This window comes from Pan paniscus, chromosome 6 (assembly GCF_029289425.2).
Source record: "Pan paniscus chromosome 6, NHGRI_mPanPan1-v2.0_pri, whole genome shotgun sequence".
NCBI lineage: Eukaryota > Metazoa > Chordata > Mammalia > Primates > Hominidae > Pan > Pan paniscus.
The window spans coordinates 27,197,952-27,219,538 of record NC_073255.2 but is presented as its reverse complement, the minus strand read 5'-3'; the positions used below and the strand labels follow the sequence as shown (position 1 = coordinate 27,219,538).

The 21,587-nt window shown below is 41.7% G+C and overlaps 1 protein-coding gene and 1 pseudogene across 1 annotated transcript in view; both read left to right on the top strand.

Annotated features, from left to right (window-relative positions):
* The window catches only part of RAPGEF5 (Rap guanine nucleotide exchange factor 5), a 240,850-nt gene that overhangs the window by 5,941 nt on the left and 213,322 nt on the right, over positions 1-21,587 (top strand). The gene's annotated exons all lie outside the window — the stretch shown is intronic.
* LOC100975945 (elongin-C-like) lies at positions 3,378-3,961 on the top strand (annotated as a pseudogene).

The following is a 21,587-nucleotide window of genomic DNA, read 5'->3' as shown; positions in this document are numbered from 1 at the left end:
AAAAATAGCTCAAGATCAGCCTGGGCAACAAAGCAAGACCATGTTGCTACAAAAAACAAACAAACAAACAAAAAACTAAAATACAAAACAAAACAGCGTCCATGTGTCATAAGCAAAATCAGCCATGCTCACTTGATCAAGGTCAATCCAAAAACCTTGTGAATTCACCCAGCTTACTTTGTTCTCATCTGCTTATGGCAGCCAGAAGATAAAGGCCATTAAGAGAGGCATGCATCTGCCAGGAAGGGTGAGTCAGATCAGATATGAGGGACACATACTGAACTTATTTGAGAAATATTGACTTCGCTGCCTCTGCTTGCTGACAAACTACTATCCTGATCCTTGGTGTAAAACTATGTTAGCTATGGCTACAGATAAAATAAAGCTCTGTGGATGCCAACTTCAAAAATATTTATTTGGGAAGAAGGAAAAGAAACTGTAGATTCATTTAATTTCGTGTGAATTCTAGCAAAGGAACTCAATGGCAAGTTAATATTTTATTTACTTATTTCTTCCTTTCCCTCCCAACCCCCACACTTTGGTGACATAATTAGATCCCAGGAAAAGACACAGGCTGTGGCTTCAGAGTGGGTTTGAATCCCAGTGCTATCACTTATTATCTTTGCATTAGTTATTCTCTGAGCATTCTGAGCCTCAATGTCTTCCTCTGTAATGACATACACAGTGGATCAGGTTTTTCCATGAATAGAGATAATATAAAGTGTTGGGTACATTGGAACTTAAATAGTTATGTCCCTGGCAGGATGCTTACTCTATGCAAAAGGACTTTCATGGACATATTTATAGCAATCTAGACACAAACATTTTTGCTTTCATATGCAATGTTGGATTCTATTTTTTAAAAGCACATGATATCCCAACATATAGTGAGTATTTTAGGTAGCGTCCAAATACTGATACCATAACAAATAGGCTTCATTTCATACTTGCACTTTCTCTTAAATTGATGTGGCAGTAATTGGCAACTTGTGTAGCTAGCAATAGATGGAAAGGTAGGAAATAAGTCATTGGTAGTGACTTTGAGCACTTGTGATTTTTTTGCCTCAATACTGCATAACAATCTTTGTTAGGAGTATAGATAATTCCAGTAATGATATATGATCTGGAAGTACTTTTTGAGAGATCATAAGATTTTATATGAAGATAAAATAGTAAAAATCAATGACTTAATTTGTTGTGGCAAATCATTATTATGGTAAATCATTCGTTAATGAGTACGGACAAGGGAAAATCCATAGATGCCACTGTGGTAGGTCTTCTTCAGATTGAAACCTCCAGAGTCCCCTGAAGGGAAGAGGTATTTTCACCTATGAGGAAATTACAATCCAGAGAGGTTAAAAGCTTTCCCATGGCTAACCATCTAGGAAATAGCAGAGAAAGAATGGAGCCCAGAACTACCTGATTTCAAAGACTGTAGCCTGTCTGCAATATCGTGTCTAAAACTTTGAAAGGATAACAACATATGGTATATTGAAACAATGGATGCAGGAAACATTTCAAGTCTTAGTGTAAAGCACAACTCATTCTCTTTCCACTCTCTTCAGTAATGGCTTCCAGGATCACTCATTTATTTATTTTTATTGATACATATTTTCAGGGTACATGCGATAATTTGATACATTAATATAATCAAGGGTAATTGGGATATTGATCACCTTAAATATTTTTCTTTTCTTTACACTAGGAACATTTAAATTATTCTCTTGAAGCTACTTTGAAATGAAATGCACAATCAATTAATGTTAAATTATAGTCACCCTATTTTTTTTTTTTTTGGATGGAGTCTCACTCTATCGCCCAGGTTGGAATGTATTGGTGGGATCTCAGCCCACTGCAACCTCTACCTCTTGGGTTCAAGTGGTTCTCCTGCCTCAGCCTCCTGAGTAGCTGGGATTGCAGGCATCCACTACCATGCCTGGCTAATTTTTGTATTTTTAGTAGAGACGGGGTTTCACCATGTTGGCCAGGCTGGTCTTGAACTCCTGACCTCAAGTGATCCGCCTGCCTCAGCCTCCCAAAGTGCTGGGATTACAGGTGTGAGCCACTGCTCTTGGCCCCTACTGATCTGTGGAACACTGGGTCTTATTGCTTTTTTTTTTTTTTTTCTTTTAGGCAGAGTCTTGCTCTTTCACCCAGCCTGGAGTACGGTGGCACCATTTTGGCTCATGCAACGTCCACCTCTGGGTTCAAGCGATTCTTGTGCCTCAGCCTCCCTCCCAAGTACCTGGGATTACAGGCATGTGCCACCACACCTGGCTAATTTTTGTATTTTTAGTAGAGATGGGGTTTTGCCACATTGGCCAGGCTGGTCTCAAACTCCTGGCCTCAAGTGATCCGCATGCCTTGCCCTCCAAAAGTGTTGGGATTACAGGCGTGAGCCACCGTACCCAATCCATCACTTATATCTAAGTGTATATTTGTACCTGTTAATCAAACTCTTCATCCCCTCCTCTCCACTACCCTTCCTGGCCTCTGGTAACCACCAATGTACCCTCTATCTTCATGAGAAGGGATCAGTCTTTACTCACAAGCTTTGGCCATGGCTTGAGCAGAGTAGCTGTCAGCCATCTCCCAGCAATACCAGCCATTGGACAAGAAACATGAAGGTTTGGGATGACTCATACTAGAAGTCATTGTTTTCTCAGCTCCATAGTACACATCTACTTGGAGATTTATAAGGCATGCAAGCTCCTTTTCTGGCCTGTGTGAAAAACTGGAAGAGGTAGAATGAGTTCCTTGTAACCCAGGATTTATGTTTCTGATGGTAACATGCTTGATATTTAAGCAACTTGAGATTAGGAAGTTGGAAGTGCACATACCTGTCAAAGTAACTGAACCTATTTACAATAGAATAAAATCATTGAGAATACACAGTATCTTTTAATGAAATTAAATTTTGGTATGTTTACCTTTTAATGCACTATGATTACCTGCATGGAATTACTCTTAATTATTTTTGTTTTGGGTGGGGGGATTCCAGGCCTTTTTGAGAATCAAAACATAGCACAGCAAAAGAAATGCACATTCAGACATAATTTTGCATCTCATTTCAGAGGGCTTGTGTATGTTCTGAAGCCTGTGCCACAAGACCCCTGGTTAGAAAGTGCTTCTCTAACTTGCCTTCCAGAAAGCAGCATCATGGTTTTACAATTATCTTACCTTTTCTCTCCTTTTCCTCTAAAAATTTGATATAAGTACTCATTCAGTTGCTAGTAAATTTTTTTTTAATCAAAATATTTTACTGGTGTTGAATTGGAAATCATTCACCTCCAAATATAGCAAATGCTTCGGTAAGCCCTGGTAGGTGGTAGTGCTGAAAATGATGATAACTATTAATATTTAACAAATCCTGGTGGGGGGGCGGCCCTGGGATAGGGGCTGTGGCAGTACTCGGGGACCCAGCTGCGGTGGCTGCGGGACTGACGAGAAACTACTAAAGTTCCTGGGGAAGCAAAGTAGAATTTCATAAGAACAAAATGGATGGAGAGGAGAAAACCTATGGTGGCTGTGAAGGCCCTGATGCCATGTATGTCAAATTGATATCATCTGATGGCCGTGAATTTATTGTAAAAAGAGAACATGCATTAACATCAGGCACGATAAAAGCCATGTTGAGTGGCCCAGGTCAGTTTGCTGAGAACGAAACCAATGAGGTCAATTTTAGAGAGATACCTTCACATGTGCTATCGAAAGTATGCATGTATTTTACGTACAAGGTTCGCTACACTAACAGCTCCACCGAGATTCCTATTCCCAATTGCACCTGAAATTGCACTGGAACTGCTGATGGCTGCGAACTTCCTAGATTGTTAAATAAAATAAATTATAATAAACTGTTAACTCTTTTCAGTATTTAATACCTGTAGTTCAGTTAGTAACTTTTTCATATATAGCATGTTGCCTGTATGCAGTTGAACTATATAAAGTTCATTGCAAAGCAGATTATCTTGTTTTTTTGCATAGCAATCAAAGTTGAAATTTGTTTGCTACATCAACAAATTAAGGACATTTTCACAAACTGAGAAATAAACAAATATGCCAAAAAAAAAATTTAACAAATCCTAATATAACATTTATCATATCAGGTTGTTTGAAGTACTTTAAGAACAGTAACTCATTTAGACCTGGTAACAACAATCTTACGTCGCAGATGGTCTCATGGTCTTCTTTTCCCAAAGAGAAAAATGAGGCATAGGTTGAGTTGCCTAAGATCACCCAATAAGAGAAGGAGTCAGATTTGAACCCAAGAAGGCTGACTCCATATTATACAGTCTAACACTTCTTCTGCATCCTCTCTCTAAATAAGATAATTAATGTATGTCCTTGATTAGAGTGTCTTTTTTTTTCATTTTGACACTTTCAAAATTGAGATGTATCTTACGGTTGCTGTGATCATTTGAAGAAGTACTTACTGTTTTGCTCCCTATAAAGCTATTATTAAATTGATGGTATATCTTAAAATTATTGGTGTCCTTGAATAAAGGAACTATGGTAAGCCATGTGTTTTATTTAAAAAATATAGCTGCGTAGTTTATAGAAATATCATAGTAAATCACAGCTTTAACATGGGGTATACAAACAATCCCAATTTATTTATGAAGTGTGAAAAATTTAAATTAAGATTATATTAACAATCTATATGAACACTGATATTGCTTAGGTAATGATTTAAATGTCAGAAGAGAATGAATTTAAATTTTTTCCTAAAAAAAGCATTAATAGCCTTAGAGTAATGTTGAAGGTGGAAGAAACCAAAATTGTAAGTGGGGGCGGGGGGGGGGGGTTAAAATATATATATGTGTGTGTGTCTGTGTGTGTATATACATAATTATCAGTTTTCTTACAGCTTTTTTTAGGAGAGCAAAATTTAAAAGTTAAACTTTCCATATAAATTTCCTAAAACTGAGAACCATGAATATAACTAAATGACATTAGATATAGACATGCCTTTGAGTCACTGTAATTTGTATAGTGAGTTGGCAGATCTTACCTTCTGTGACTCAGTTAATCTGTTTTGTATTCATCTGCTTTGTTCATGGGACATTGACTTCTTGCTTATAAAATCCTTTTCATTTTGTACTGTTTGTATTATCTGTAGAGAAAATATCATTCAGGACTTCTACCAAGGCAAAACAAATCTTTACTAAAGTTACAATTCTGAAAACCAGGGTTTTTGCGTTCTAGTTGGTTGTCTTCCTGTATTTTTTTCCAACTGGTCTAGCAACTTAAACTCAGTCCATTGGTGGTTTTGTTGTTCAGTTGAATTTGACCTTGTCAAATCATTTACCTGCAGCTGTTATGAGGTGTACATGCAAATACTTGTGATTGCCTAACACTTAGGACTTTGTTGCTGACGGCAAATTTATTTTATCTCTCGTTACTGTTGAGGGAAGTGAACAGCTTATCACTTCTGCTTGCTCTGACACTCTCAATGTTGACTGTAATGAACAAACACTGCAAATGGTTGACTCATTATATTGTGCTGTGAATTTGTACATAGGAATGAAATCTGTAAAAAAAATTTTTTTACGTTGAGAAGAGGATATAATAATAACTTTTGGAGCTTAGGGGAAGTATGATGCCTGTTTCAATCTATTAAAATGCAGTTTGGCTGTGGGTGTAAGAGAACATTTTTTAAAATGAGTTTACCACTTAAGGGCTGCATGACCTGGAGTAAATCAAATAACCTCTGTGAGTCTCTGTCTCTAAAATGGAATACCAGTATTCTGTCATGGGAACCAATGGTGGGATAGGGAATCAGGTTTTATTTCCTGTTCCTTGTCTGGCCAAGGTCCAAGCAGTGTTCTGTGTTGAGATGACACCTCAACCAGTAGGACACTTTGGGGTGAATCTTAGACAAATGGAAAGATGGGTCTTTAATATTAACCACATCTCTTCAGTTGGAGAGGGAGAAGTTAATGCATTAGCAGAGGGAGCATTTGAAAATGGGAAAGGGATCTAATTAAATCCAGAATCTGTCATATCAAAAGAGTAAAAAGAACGCATCTATAAATCTGTTTCTAGAAGATTAAATGGTTTGTTTGGCCATAAACAGAATTCTGGGAGAGGTGTCAGAAGAGTACTTAGTGGCAGCAACCCTATGTGTCTGTCAGAGATCTTACCAGGTGGTTTTCTCTTCTTTTGGATACTGTTTAAGCATTCAAATTTCCCACTGCTCTTGGCACATAACTCTCTAAAAAAAAAAAAAAAAAAAAAGCTGCCTAGACATATTCTAATCTACCTTGAGTATCTCAAATGAAGCTAGATCTTAAAAAAGCCCATCTGCAGTTGTGTGTTCACTCTGTCGTGGTTTATATAATGCTTTACCTTCACAAAGCGCTTTCATATACATTCTTATTTTACTATTTTCATAACTGGAATAAAGTCTTTTTTTTAATAGACTCAAAAGTTACTGAGCTTTTCTATATGCTGCGGCCTCACCGTCTGTGAATCTCAGGCAGTGCCCACTTAGTTATGTAGAGGATGCTCAGTAAGCCTGAGCTGCTGCTGTTGTCATTGGTGTCATCATCATCAGTGCCTGAAATTGCAGATCTGAGGGATTCCAGAGTTAGTCTCTCTGAAGAGCTGAAAGAGATCTTACTGGTTATATTGGTAGAAATTAAGTAAGAAAACTGAGGCTCCACAATTGGTATCCTGCTGAAGGTCATCAGGAGGAAGTTAAGAGTCAGGAGCCCCTTAGGCTGGGCTTCTCAGTCCAGGGTCTCTGAGAAGTTAGCCTCAGGCTGCGGTGAAGGGTGGGGCTAAAGCAGAACTTCTCAAACTGAAGCCTGCATCAGAATCCCTGGAGGGCTTGTTAAAACACATATTCCAGGGCCTCAGCCTTAGAGACTTTGGTTCAACAGCTCATGGACAGGGCCCAATCATCTGCATTTTTATCAAGTTTTAGGGTATGCTGTTGCTGCATCCACAGACCACACTTTGTAACACTGGACTAGAAGGCCTCAAAAGTTTGGTGACTGTCATCATCAGAACATTGCCTAGGTCAGGAGTCTGCCTGGCTGTTTACCACCTCCATGATGAAGGCCAGACCCAAATAGAGGACTCTGACTATAAGAACTTTATTGAATGAATAATTTTGGAAACTCCCCCTTGGTGGTTTCTACAGAGTAACTGGCAGTTTAAAAAAAGGAAAAAGTGGGGAGGATTTGGAGCATCATCGCCCATGGCAGCTATGCTGGCTATTCTGTTTGTCCATCCTGAGTCCACTCTGCCCTTCCCTGTTCTGGTCTGCACCGTGGAGGCTGCCTTTGTGGACGTTCATCACCAGGACTCTGTTGCCCTCTGGCTTAGGTTGGGTTCAGTCAGTGGTAGGTCAGGAGGAGCAAGAGGCCAGGAGTATCTATTCTTCCTGCTTGCTCTGTTTTTCTCTGTGGTGCTTGCAGTGTCTGTGACTGCCTATAATGGCAGCTGACCCTGGGCAGTCCCTCCTCAATCGCGTCACCTCTCTCCAGCCTCCAGTACAGCTGTGTCTCCCCTTGGCTATCAGGCCTCGAACTGTTCAAGGCTTGTCATGACTGGTCCCTTTGTGCTGTAGCATCTCCTTGGGCCTCTGAACCTTGCCCACACATCTTTGATAGGCTGTTTTCTAGAGGACCCTTGATGGATGGAGGAGCCCAGGTAAGAGCCATGCTAGAAAATGTGACAGTGGGAGGTGTAGCCATGGTGAGAAGAAACTCGTGAACAGAATGGGCACTGGCAAGTATGATGGCAAGGCAGAGAGGCCCAATCCCTCTTTGGGTGGAGGATAGAGGGAGAGGCAAGGGAAGGCCTGGCCTTGAAAGTGATGCTGGGCTTCACCGTAGAGGGTCCTGAGGGGTCCCTGGACCTCTGGTTAGAAGCTAGGACTACTTGAATGTGAATCAGGGGCCATTTCTGTGCATAAACATAGGTGGCTAGGGTTTGGAATCGGAGAAGCTGTTATATGAGGAATTGGCATTCCTTCTCTGCAATTGCCTAGCAATGTTTTTTCTGCCCCTGCTTTTTTTTTCTGCAGACACCCTCAGCATCGTCAGCTTATACACAGGAATTATAAAACCTGTATGTGGGACTTTGATCTTGCTAAATTTTGTCACCGTGTATTGAACATGTTCTGAAATGCCTGCCAAAACTACATTCATGAAGTAACAAATAGTCGAATAGGATAGTTACACCTTTGGTTCCTTTGCCCATACGTTCCAGCAATGGGCGTGTTGGTGAGATAAAACACAGTTTTCATGGTTTGGGGGGTCATCCAGATCATTTTCTACAGTAACCTCATCATGAAGCAGGACTACCACACATACTAATACCAATTCTGCGTGTTTATTAGTTCTTTTATATTGAAATGTCATGCTAGGTTGAAACTATTTCAGAGCTTTTGTAAATAATATTGGGGTGGTAAAGGTTGGATACCAACATCTGAATACCTTGTCTTAATAAATGAAATATATAAAGACAAAACAAGCCCCCAATCTCAAATTTTCTGTTGTTACAATTCTTTAGGTATAAGAAAAATTCTCTATGAGGAAAAATCAACCCTGGAATTTTTTTCCCTCTCTTTCTGGGTAGTTGGGTTGATACCTACCCAGATCTCATCTTGAATTACCATGTGTTGTAGGAGGAACCCGGTGGGAGGGAACCGAATCATGGGGGCAGATCTTTCCTGTGCTGTTCTTGTGATAGTGAATAAATTTTATGAGATCTGATGGTTTTAAAAAGGGGAGTTTCCCTGCAGAAGCTCTTTTCCCTTGTCTACCACCATGTGAGACGTGCATTTTACCTTCCTCCATCATTGTGAGGCCTCTCCAGCCATGCGGACTGTAAGTCCATTAAACCTCTTTCTTTTGTAAATTGCCCAGTCCAGGGTATGTCTTTATCAGCAGCATGAAAACGGACTAATACAGTAAATTGATACCAGTAGAGTGGGGGCACTACTGAAAAGATACCTGAAAATGTGGAAGTGACTTTGGAACTGGGTAACAGGCAGAGGTTGGAACAGTTTGCAGGGCTCAGAAGAAGACAGGAAAATTTGGGAAAGTTTGGAACTTCCTAGAGACTTGTTGAATGGTTTTGCCCAAGATACTTGTAGTGATAAGGACAATAAAGTCCAGGCTGAGGTGGTCTCAGATGGAGATGAGGAATGTGTTGGGAACTGGAGCAAAGGTGACTCTTGTTATGTTTTTAGCAAAGAACTGGTGGCATTTTGCCCCTGTCCTAGAGATTTGTGGAACTTTGAACTTGAGAGAGATGATTTAGGGTATCTGGCAGAAGAAATTTCTAAGCAGCAAAGCATTCAAGAGGTGACTTGGGTGGTGTTAAAGGCATTCAGTTTTATAAGTGAAGCAGAGCATAAAAGTTTGGAAAATTTGCAGCCTGACAGTGTGATAGAAAAGAATATCCCATTTTCTGAGGAGAAATTCAAGCCAGCTACAAAAATTTGCATAAGTAATGCGGAGCCTAATGTTAATCCCCAAGACAATGGGAAAAATATCTCCAGGGTTTTTCTGTTGTGAAGCAGAAAAAGGTCCAAGGTGTCAGAGACCTTTACTGCAGCCCCTCCCATCACAAGCCCAGAGGCCTAGGAGGAAAACGTGGTTTGGTGGGCTGGGCCCAGGGTCCATGTGCTGTGTGCAGCCTAGGGAACTTGGTGTCCTGTGTCCCAGCTGCTCCAGCCATGGCTGAAAGGGGCCAACATAGAGCTCAGGCTTTGGCTTCAGAGGGTGGAAGCTCCAAGCTTTGGCAACTTCCACGTTGTGTTGAGTCTGTGAGTGCACAGAAGTCAAGAATTGGGGTTTGAGAACCTCTGCCTAGATTTTAGAAGATGTATGGAAATGGCAGAGGTTTGCTGCAGGAGCAGGGCCCTCATGGAGAACCTCTGCTAGGGCATTGTGGAAGGGGAATGTGGGGTGGGAGCCCCTAAACAGAGTCCCTACTGGGGGACAGCTCTCTACTACCTAGTGGAGCTGTGAGAAGAAGGCCACTGTCCTCCAGACCCCAGAATGGTAGATCTGCTAACAGCTTACACTATGCCCCTGGAAAAGCCATAGACATTCAACACCAGCCTGTGAAAGCAGCCTGGAGGGGAATATATCCTGCAAAGCCACAGGGGTGGAGCTGCCCAAGGCTGTGGGAGCCCTGTCTTGCATCAGCATGACCTGGATTTGAGACATGGAGTCAAAAGAGATCATTTTGGACCTTTAAGATTTGACAGCCCTGCTGGATTTTGGACTGATACAGGGCCTGTAGCCCCTTTGTTTTGGCCAATTCTCCCATTTGGAATGGCTGTATTTACTCAATGCCTTCACCCCCATTGTATTTAGGAAGTAACTAACTTGCTTTTGATTTTACAGGCTCATAGGCAGAAGGGACTTGCCTTGTCTCAGATGAGACTTTGGACGGTGGACTTTTGAGTTAATGCTGAAATGAGCTAATGTTTTGGGGGACTGTTGGGAAGGAAAGATTGGTTTTGAAATGTGAGGACATGAGATTTGGGAGGGGCTGGGTGGAATGTTATGGTTTGGCTGTGTCCCCACCCAAATCTCGTCTTGAATTCTCACGTGTTGTGGGAGGAACCCGGTGGGAGGTAATTGAATCACAGGGCAGATCTTTCCTGTGCTGTTCTCATGATAGTGAATAAGTCTCATGAGATCTGATGGTTTTAAAAAGGGGAGTTTCCCTGCACAAGCTCTTTTCTCTTGTCTGCTGCCATGTGAGATGTGCCTTTCACCTTCTGCCATGATTCTGAGGCCTCCCCAGCCACATGGAACAAGTCCATTAAACCTATTTCTTTTGTAAATTGCCCAGTCCTGGGTATGTCTTTATCAGCAGTGTGAAAACAGAGTAATACACTGGGTTTTCTTATATTTATATGTCAGAAAACATGGATGTGTGAGGGAGTCAAGGGATGACCTCATGCAGCTGAGGCCATAATGATAAGTCACCTCGTGTTACTCAGTGTGGCACAAGTTCAAGTGTATGAACCCTTTGGTTTTGCTCCATTTTCTCTTCTTTCTGGTCATTTCTCCAGTAAAGCTTGGTTGCTGGGTACCTGGAGAAGACAAGCAAATGGAAGCCCAGAGGACAGGAGCCCAAATCTGCCAGGAAGGAGGTAGAGCATTCCTAGTTGAAGGCTTCCAGGAAGTGGCCATGCCTGTGCATCACCTCTTAGGGGGAACGGACCAGAGGGAAGAGGAGAGGGGTTCTAGTGCGGAATACCCTGGTAAGAGAATCCAAGCCCTGGTCAGGGAACAAGGAGGAGCTCAGTGTGGAGGAGGGGCTGTGGGGGCTGGGGGACCCAGACATACAGGAATCCCTTTTCCAGGCTCAGATCCTGGGGCAAGGATGGTTCCCGCAAATCCATCTTGTTTTCACCTCCAGTCTAGAGTGAATGTTCTCCCTGTCCCCCTAGCTGGGAAAGGAGTTTTTCCAGTTCAGAGACTCAGGTCCACTTTCTGTGCTTACCATCTCCTTCTCTGGTTTGGCCTTCAGAAGTCTCTGATCGGCCTTCTTCCTGGTTTGTGAAGATTCATCTCCTTACTTCCCCTTGGATGAGCTATCCATCTTCACTTTGGGTTAGGTTTCCTTTGGCTTTGTGGTTCCTGTTGTCTTGTTCTCCTCTCCCGAGCTTTTCTCCTGGAGGCTTCTCTGGTGGGCTGTTTTCCCAGTCTCTCTTCTCTGAATCAGCTCAGCCGCTTGTTTGCTGTCATTGTTTCCCAGCACAGCACTCCTGTTTCTTCATCCTGGCACCAAACCATCAGTTTGCCTGGCCCCAGCTGAGGGCTCCATTTGGAATGGGAGAGGGTGCTTGATGCCCTTTTCAGGAGTTTGGATGATTGAAGCATACCTCTGCATGTTAAAACTGTCAGAGAAGCCCTCACCCCACCCAATCTATTACTTTTTTTTAGAATATTTAAGTTCTCACATTCCCCACTTCCCATAAGAAGAAAAGGGGAACTGTTGCAAAGGCTTGAGTAACCATCCACCTGGTCTGCTTTAGGGGGTGGAGAGTTACAAATGTGTTGATTGCTGATTAGCATAATATTTTCAAAACTACGTGCTTTAAATAGTGACCTCTGCCTTGGTCAAAGGATACATATGAGAAGGTATTGCTCAGGTGAGAAGTGAAATTGTGAAAGTCAAAACCAGTTTCATTTTGTAATGATTGTAATAAATGTAGAAGCTTCTATTTAAACAATTATAATAGCTTTGGGAATATAAGGCTAAACACAAGACAAAGGAAAGTGGATTAATGATTTTAGTTGTTGTGTGTACTGCAGGCAGCACCTGTCCCTCACATCCCAGACTGCCATTTGATGCAGTCACCCTCTTTTGCATTTCCTGGTATCTTTTCTTCCTTCTAAAATCTGTGTCATGCACTTACTCTAATGTGTCCATCAGGATGGTTATTGCAGCTTTTGCTGCAATAACAAAACCCCAACAAAAACTTCGTAGTTTAACACAACACTTTCTTTCTTTCTTACTAAAACATTTTGCATCCGGACGCTCTTCAGGGGAGCTGTCTTCTATGTGGCAATGTTACTGGCTGTGAATCTGTACAGGTCTTCAGCAACCTCAGTTCTTGCCTCCTCAGAAGAAAGAATTCAACTGAGAGGCATAAGGCAGAGTGAGAGACCGAAGCAAGTTTTAGAGCAGGAGTGAAGGTTTATTGATAACAGTTGCATCCTTTCTCCGCTGATTCTTCCTCTGGGGTGGAGTGTCTGCAGTTGCTTGCTAGCGGTTGGGAGGGGCTGCATGCACAGTGTGTTTACTGAAGTTGTATGCATGCTCACTTGAGGCGTTCTTCCCTTACCAGTCGAGTGTTCCCATAAGGTCATACACCAGTTAAACTCCATCATTTTGCCTCTTAGTGCGCATGCTTGAGCCCACTCACCCACCTCCTGAGATCTTATCTGGAAGCTGCTGATCACCAGCTTCAGGTTTTTTCTATGAATTGGGAGGCTGCCTTTCCCTGGTACTGGCTCTGATCAATTATTATTTTAGAGACAGTTAACAAACGCCTGATCCTCACCTGATGGTCTTCTGACATTCCTGGTGGTGGGGGCACCTCTTCTGCCCTGCTCATGTCTGACTAGCTACCAACTGTAACAGCAGCTCTGTGTGTATGTTTCCCTGTCACCATCTTCCTCCACAATGAATGCAGCATGTGAAGAAATAATGGAGAATTGCACTTGGGCTTTTAAATACTCTGGCCAAGGTGACTTTTGCTCGTATTTCATTGGTCAAAGCATGTTACATGGTCTCAGTCATTTAAGGGACCAACAAAGTGTCATCCTCCCAGGAGTCTTGAAGGATAAAAGAAGCACAAATGTTAGGAATGTCTACCTCAGCCATTAGACGTTGAGAATACACAAATGACTAAAGGAGTTATCCCAGTCCTTAGCTACTCAAAGTCCAGTGGGGAAGGTAAACATGTTGATTGTATTATGGTTTAGTTTTATAAAATTTTACAAATTTCAAAATACATAGTGTAACTATAGTGTTAGAACATAAAATAACAGAAAATACTTTGGGGAGTGCAAAGATATAGAATCTACCTCTCTGAGTTTGGAATGAGAGCAAAACTTCAGTGTGGAGGTGATTTAAGAGCTGGGAGTTGTCTACCCACCAGAGTTAGAGCTACATTACCTTGGTAAGGTTGGTGTCTGACTTATTTTATGTGCTGAGTAACAGGTAAACTAATAATTTGGGTTGTAACTCTAAGAAATAGGCTTACCTGGTTTTGAGACCTCAAGGAAGAAATTAAAGCAATCTGTCAGCAGTAGAATAGATCCACTAGTTCAAATGAAATGCAGCAGGTAAGTATCCTTCTAATGAAGACTTGCTAAAAATACTTTTACTGAGCAATTATGCTACTGACAGTTCTTTGATCTCAAAAAATTAAACTTGCTGCTACAGTATGAAAAGAACAAAGCCAAGTGTAAAATAACAATCGGGGTTAGTTATTAGGCAACAAAGGTTGCATATAGGTACTTTTATTTGCTCAGAGATTTCTGACATATTTTACATTAGATATAAATGTGAGTGGTGTGTTAACATTGCAAACAATGTGCTTTATAAACAAAAGAGTCTCTTCCTCAGATCTAAGAGCCATGGTATTGTCCTCTTACACTGCTGTACTCCCCACTGGCTTTGCCCATCACGCTGGACATGGTCCCACTGAAAGCACCTTTGTAAAAGTTGTAACAGAAAGTTATGACAGTGAAAGAGATCTGACCTAACCAACTCTGTCTTGCCTTTAACCTCCAGACTGCCCTTGGTCATTCCTGGCCGTGGGCCAAGCTAACTTTGGGAGAAATTTAGTTTATAGTTTAAATGATAATAGCTCTTCCCCAAACTAAACTGCCTTTATAAAACTAATAAAAGGCCACAAGTTTAGGATTATGAGGGGGTCCTGAATTCTGCTAAGATGTAGGTATAGTTAACCAATTATCAGCCGTTTTGGAGGTCACAAGATTTGCAACTTCCTCAATTACTCCTGTAAATAACATTACTATTGTAGAACCTAAGAGTGGCCTTTTAAGATGTCTTTTAAAACTTTTGCATTTCTAATGACCTGATGGCCCCACTTGGACCCACAACGCTTGACAACTGGTCCTGTTATCCCCAGCCAGAAGCAGAGTCAGCACTAGAGGACCATTTTCTACACCTCTATGATTGCGATTACATCCCCAACCAAACCAGCAGCACCCATACCGTAGCCCCTGCCCATCAAACTGTCTTTGAAAAAGTCTAGCCTTTAAATTTTCAGGGAGGCTGGTTTGAGTAATAACAAAATTCTAGTCTCCCATTTAGCCAGCTTGACGCGTATTATACTCTTTCTGTATTGCCATTCCCCTGTCTTGACAATTCGGCTCTATCTGGGCAGCAGGCAAGATGAACATGTTGGGCAGTGACACCACCTCAGGGCCTGTGCACTTGTTTTCTCAGTCTGAAGCCCTTTCTCAAGATATCCATTCACCTCTCTGCTCAAAGGCTATTTTCTCTGTGAGCCTGTTGTAGGACTCTTTCCTTAGCTCAGCTAAAGATGGGGGTCCTTGTCACACAGCCATGAAAAATTAGGCTCACAGACAGTTTGAAAGGTGAGGAGGGCAGGGTTTATTGGGTGAAAAGGGAAACAGGGATCCTCTGGAAAGCCAGAGTTCTGCTTGTGCACTTCCCGCCTGGCAGACTGAATCCCAGGTTCCACCCAGGAAGAGGAGGGGCCAGGCTCCTCCCCACTGCAAATGGCACGAACTTCTGTGGCTCCATCCCAGTGCACACTCCTCTCAGTGCACAGGCTGGTTGGAGTTTCTCTGGGGACCGCTTCCCAGCTGGCTGTCTGAAGACCCCTTGGCCGCTGTACTTAAAATTGTAACATCAACCTCCTCTCCATGCCTTATTCCTCTACCACTGTCTAACATACATAATTGATAATTAACTTCTTTATTTTGCTCAAGTTCAGTCTTCTCCCAGTAGGGTATAGCCTGTTTCTGTACCACCAGAATAAAGGACCCTTCTTCATAATTAAGTAAATTTAATTTTATAAAATTAAATTTCATTGCCCTTATTCGTATTGTGCCTCACATGAGCATTTTGGAACCACTTCATGTAGTAGATACATGGTTTGGGGCAGAATAAAGGTGAGACTATATGTGGACATGATGTAACAGATGTAAGGTGGCAGTCACCATCAGTTGACAAAAGCATTTCTTTAGAAAGATTGGTCTCTTTCTGAAGAGTGTGCAGAGTGGGGAAAGGAGAGGTTGAGGCAGGGAAGTCACTTAGGGATTGTTGCCCAGGTGATAGGGCTTGAGGGCCTGATCTAAGATGGAGGCATTGGGAATAAGAAGTCTGGGTGTTGGGAAGGAAGGGATGCTTAGGATTCAGTAATTTGCTTTCTGTTTGAACAAAAAACTAAAAATCAACAAGAACACCAAATAGGTTTCTGTTGTTGAGAGGACTAGAAGTCTGTCAGAAATATGACCAAAGGTTGTCTTTTCTATACAGAAAGTCTCTTAGATTCCCAATATTCTTATTTAAGAAATTATAAGTGTGGTTGTTTGCATGTTTGTATGAAAAGTTGTTTCTGTTGTGCAAGTTACCTTATGTGACAGAGAAGGAAAGGAGTTGCTTTTTAAATGACTAAATGGTGGTATTTGCCTTTAGGACAGCTTTGGAAGTTTCGTTGTTTTTTTTTTTTTTTTTTTTTTTTTTTTTTGCTTGTTTCTTGTTTTGGTTCAGGGAAGGAGAACTAGATGGCAGTCTGACCATTCTGTGTGTCCCCCCACTCTAGAGTTGATATGGCTTTGTGGCCTCCAGGAAAATGGAAGTAGATGCCCCACCCACCCCACCTTGTCCCCAGGCTGCATCTGCCCAGTGCCAGGTCTCCACCTTCATTGCCCAGTCAGCATGGTGCCAGTTGTCCTCAAGCCTAGCCTTGGGGTAGGTGTGGGAAGATGAGGTAGAAGATAGCTCTTGTGGGAAGAGAGGGAACTGACTGGATATAAAGGAGAGAGTTTACTCCCTTTATCTACCTGTGCCTTTCCCAGTTCTTAAATTTCTGTGTGTGTGAAGTCCAGGGAACTGTGGCTTAAAGATACTGATAGCTGTTTGTCAGAGTAGAGTCTGGTAGAAAACTGTGAACTTGTGTAGCTGATCACATGAAATCCACTTGCCTCGTTGAAACTGAAAATGAACACCACTATTTCTTGCTTTCATAAATTTTGCAAGTGCTCTTGATTGTAAGGTAAGGATTTGGCTCGTTTATAAACATGCATGCCCCTGCCTATCCCCACCCATTGCCTCTTCTCAGTGTTCCTCAGGTAATTGACTTGCTATTGGGGCAGGATACAGTGGAGGCTTTTGTGTTCACATAACACTCTTCTTTGTAACTGGATTCGGGACTGAATCTGTCAGGGGTCTTAATTGCAAACAAGAGACCAACTCTGAAATTACTGGAAGGATGTTGAGATGCAGGTTGGCTTGCAGAATTATTGGACGGCTGGAGAGGTAGGCTTCAAATGGAGCAGGAACCAAGAGCATTCTTCAGAGAAGGACAGGAAGAATGTAGAGATTATGAATGTAAAAGCTGGATCCAGCTAGCCAGGGTTTCCCTGACCCTCACCCACTGAATGACTGAGGGCAAGTGACTTAACCTCTCTGTGTTTCCAAAGATAGTTATGAGTAATAAATGCATTAATATTTATAAAAAGTGCTTAGAACAGTGAGTGGAAAATAATAAGCAGTACATCAGTGGTTGGTAAATACATATTGCTAAGTGATCTTATATGTATACATATGTATGTTGGCAGTGCTGCTAAATAAATGCCAGGCTGCTGTCCAGGATGCAGGTGTTCCTTCTACGCCACAATCTCTTCTTTGCTTGCCTTAGCTTTTCCCTTATCAGAAATTGCCAATCTTTGTTCAAGGACTTTGTTTCAGTTCTTCATGGTTCTCTCAGAAACATTGATTCTGGAACATGATTAACAACAGAGGATATATAAAGACCTCATTGTCTACATTTTGGGCTTTAGTTTTACACTGCTGCCCTTAGGAATAGTGTATTCATTTTTTTTTCTGCCACTTTGTGTGTGTGTGTTATTAATACTATGTTTTCATGATCATTTTTCACACTTCTCTTTCTCTTTCCTCCTATTGTTTTGTTGAATGAGAAAAAGCCAAGATGGAAACTCTTGTGGTAGACCAACCCATCTGTCAGGTCCACGACTAACCCAAATGTCATGCTCAGGGTCAGGCTCGGGCCCATGCTGAGGTCCGTGGGGTGTAGGTGGATTGGCGATACTTGAAAGAACACTCGGGGCGCTGTAGGCAGGTGAAATGTAGTTTTATTCAGCAGCTCTCTCATTAGCAGCTCTCTTAACACTGTCCGCTCTGTCTTGGCTGCTTAAGCCAGTCGCCCCCATGCACAACGGCGCAGCCGACTCTCCTTTGCCTTCAGGGTCAGTAGTTTAACCGTTTCTTGCGGCACAAGCACAAGCCATGTCAAGCCATGCCGTGCCTTGGCTCCCCTCTGTCCATCTGCAAGACAGCTCTGGTTCTCTCTCTGTTTCTCTGGGTGCCAGCACAAGAGCACCTGTACAGTGCCAGCAGGGCAGTTATACCTTTTCCAAACAATAGTGGCTCCAAGCCAAATATGAGCTTACAGAAACAGGTTATATAACAAGTGGAGGTGTGTGGCTGTGCACCAATCCCACCAAGTCATGCAGGCCTGGATGTGTGCCTCAGCCTATTCCTTGACCAAAGCACATTCATATACCTTACACCATCCTACCCCTATGAAGGTTTTTAGAGGTCCCCCTCTTTTTAAAAATTGCAGCATTAATATTTAGAAATAAAAAAGAATGGGAGATTCCTGTAATAAATACTCTTTTCATTCTTTAAATTTGGCTCAAAGAAAACTACAGCTGTCCATTCTTTTGTTGAAATAATCTTTCCCTTCAGGTAAGATTGTTAAGACTGTTGGTTATTCTGGCAAACCTAGATCAGAGTCTGTTTGTAGGGAAGCTTTACTTAAAAAAACATTAATGACTAAGTATATCCCATGCACTGAATATGCTGTTTTGGGCCCAAGGTTGGTTAGTGTTGCCCTCTCTCTTTCACCTCCTCCCCCTGACCCCCCACTATATCTGGGTATATAGTCATGCAGTTCAACCTGATTTTAAATATGTAAATACTTAAATATTTATCTACTGAAGATCTGAAGACTCAAAGTAACTTTTAAAAAGTTTTTTTCGTGACAGTTTGACATGAGAATTATAGAATCACTATAGTGAAATGTTAGCATTTAATATGAATATATATCTGTATCACATAATGAGCTCAGAGTTGATCTCACTTGGTAGGCAGAGTAAGAGATGATTAAAAGCATTTTATTTCAGCTATGTACCTACACACATATGTTTGTGTGACCTGGGTAACCATATAAAATATACTCCTGACAGTGGGTTGCAGTAAAAAAAAGTTTGAAAGCCAGTGATTTACGAAAACAGCCACAGGTTCTTCCAATTGTGTGTCTGTGTACCCTGTAGTGGGTTGCTCCCTCAGGCGTAAAAGGGTGTAAGAAAGCCAGAGAGAAGGTGGCTAAAGATTTAATGTGCCACCTGATGGTTAATAGGACTGTGATTGTGAGAAGTGTTTGCTGTCCAGCTTGAGATACATAGGACTTAGGTGAGGACTATGTGAAAGAAATTGCCTCCCATGAGTCATGGAATTAATTTATAACTGGAAAGCTTTCGAAAACAAGTTTCCTGTGTGTGTCAAATCTCGTCCATAATAAGAAATGGGAACCAGTTGTTGAAAACCTCTTGTTAGCGTGGAATCTTCACTACAGAAATGTGGGTGAGAGTGGAGGGAGAAAGTGCTTTTCACAGAAAGAAGAACATCCTGTTCTCTGTAGGTGGAACACTCCTCATTTTACCTTTGTATTTAGGGCTTTATTTATATGATGACTTTTTTACTGCATTTAAGTACATATGTAAAAATAAAACATGGGGATACAATTGTGCTAATTAACTCCTGGAGCTTCATTTGCTCATGATTACCTTTCTAATGTTGCCATTGAAAACCTTACTGAAATGAAGAAGGTTTGACAGGGCATTAAATCTCCCCAGGGCGTGGAGGCACAGCAATTTACAGGCAAAGTTCGAGTGCCCTGGTAGAGAACCTTCAACCGGGAGGCTTTAGTTTTGTTTTTAGTTAACTTTGGAGATTATCATTTGCAAGTAAATTTGTAATTTCAGAATCTGTCAAATATAGTTAAAATTTTTTTTGCTTTTAATTGTCATAAAATACACATAAGATAAAATTTTTCATCATAACCATTTTTCAGTGTACAGTTAAGTATTGTTAAGTACATTCATGTTGTGCAACCAATCTCCAGAATCATGTGGTTTTCAAGCTGGAAGAATATAATGTTTTTACCCTAGAATTTTAACAATACTTTGATGTTCTAAGTTTTTCCATTACTTTCAACAAGTTTCCTCTAAGTCATGATTCTTGGATTATGCAATAGAAATAGAAGGAAATCACTGGTAACCTGCTTACTGCTGTCCCTGTTCTGAATGTACTCCTTCTTTCTTGAATGTTCTTGGTCAACTCGGTACCTCCTGTAACTTTTTCTTTTTTCTTTTTTTGAGATGGAGTCTCGCTCTATCACCCAGGCTGGAGTGCAATGGTGCGATCTCCACTCACTGCAAGCTCCGCCTCCCGGGTTCACGCTATTCTCCTGCCTCAGCCTCCCGAGTAGCTGGGACTACGGGCGCCCACCACCACGCCTGGCTGATTTTTTGTATTTTTAGTAGAGGCAGAGTTTCAGCATGTTAGCCAGGATGGTCTCGATCTCCTGACCTCGTGATCCGCCCGCCTCGGCCTCCCAAAGTGCTGGGATTACAGGCGTGAGCCACCGTGCTTGGCCCACCTCCTGTAACTTTTTAAAGGGGTGTTGACCTTTTATTTCAAGGACACACGTAATATCAGACTTAAGAGGGTATAGAAAGATCGAGCTTCTGTGGGCCTTCCACCTTGGAGAGGGGCATATCTTAGAAAAAAGAAATAAGATTCAATCATTCCATTTTATGTTCCATCTACAACTTTTAAAATAGTTTCAGTCCAGCTTAGGAACTGCTTTAAAAACAACTATGTTGGTGATTTAATCTTACCCTCAATGAAAGATCTGTGTGGAAAAGTAGTTAATTGAATCTGTACTTCAGGGTTCTTTAAAACCCCGTTTCCTCCCACAGGTTGCTATCTGTGTCGCAGTTTGCATGCTGAAGCCTGAGTACTGACGTTCTCTGGTGTCGAACTGGAGAGTTGGCACTCGGGACTCAGGAGGGAATGTGGTGGACAGTGGAGGGCTGTAGGGCAGGGGTCAAAGCTGAAATCCTTGCTTGTGGAGCTCTAATGAAGCCAGCGTCCTATATGTGAGGATCATGATTTTAATTTAAAAATTGATATGCGGTTTACATACCCCAGAGTGAGTAGCTAATGCAATACCTGTATTCTGGGTCAGAGAGGGAGTTTGGATTTTACTAAAAACGACATTGACCATGTGCCTTCAGGTCAGGTATTAAATGTAGCTGTTGTCTTATAATCCATTGCATATATCACACTCCTGTTTCTGAAGCTGATATAGAACCTGGTTGCGTATAGACATGATGGAATCTAAATACGGGGGACTCCTGAGTTACAGATATTTGACTTTGCAGTATTTACTTTCTGAATTGTTTTCTTCAGATGTTGTTAGATTTGATTATTCAGAGGTTAATGGCAAGAGAAAGTGATCCTAAGCACTTTAGCAAATGGGCCACAAGACACTCCGAACAATGATGTTCTTAGAACAGGAACTTGGGCAGAGCCTAGTTTGTATCCTTTACCTACAAAGGGCCATTTAGAAATGGAAGGGCTGCCTCATCTCGTCTTGCTTTGCTGTTTGAAATTTCCCTACCATAGGTTATCACTGTCTTCTGTCTGCCTTTACACTTGCACAGGGCCCCTTCCCTTACATCCATGGTCTCCTCTGTGCTTACATCTCTTCAGGATGGGCAGAAAGC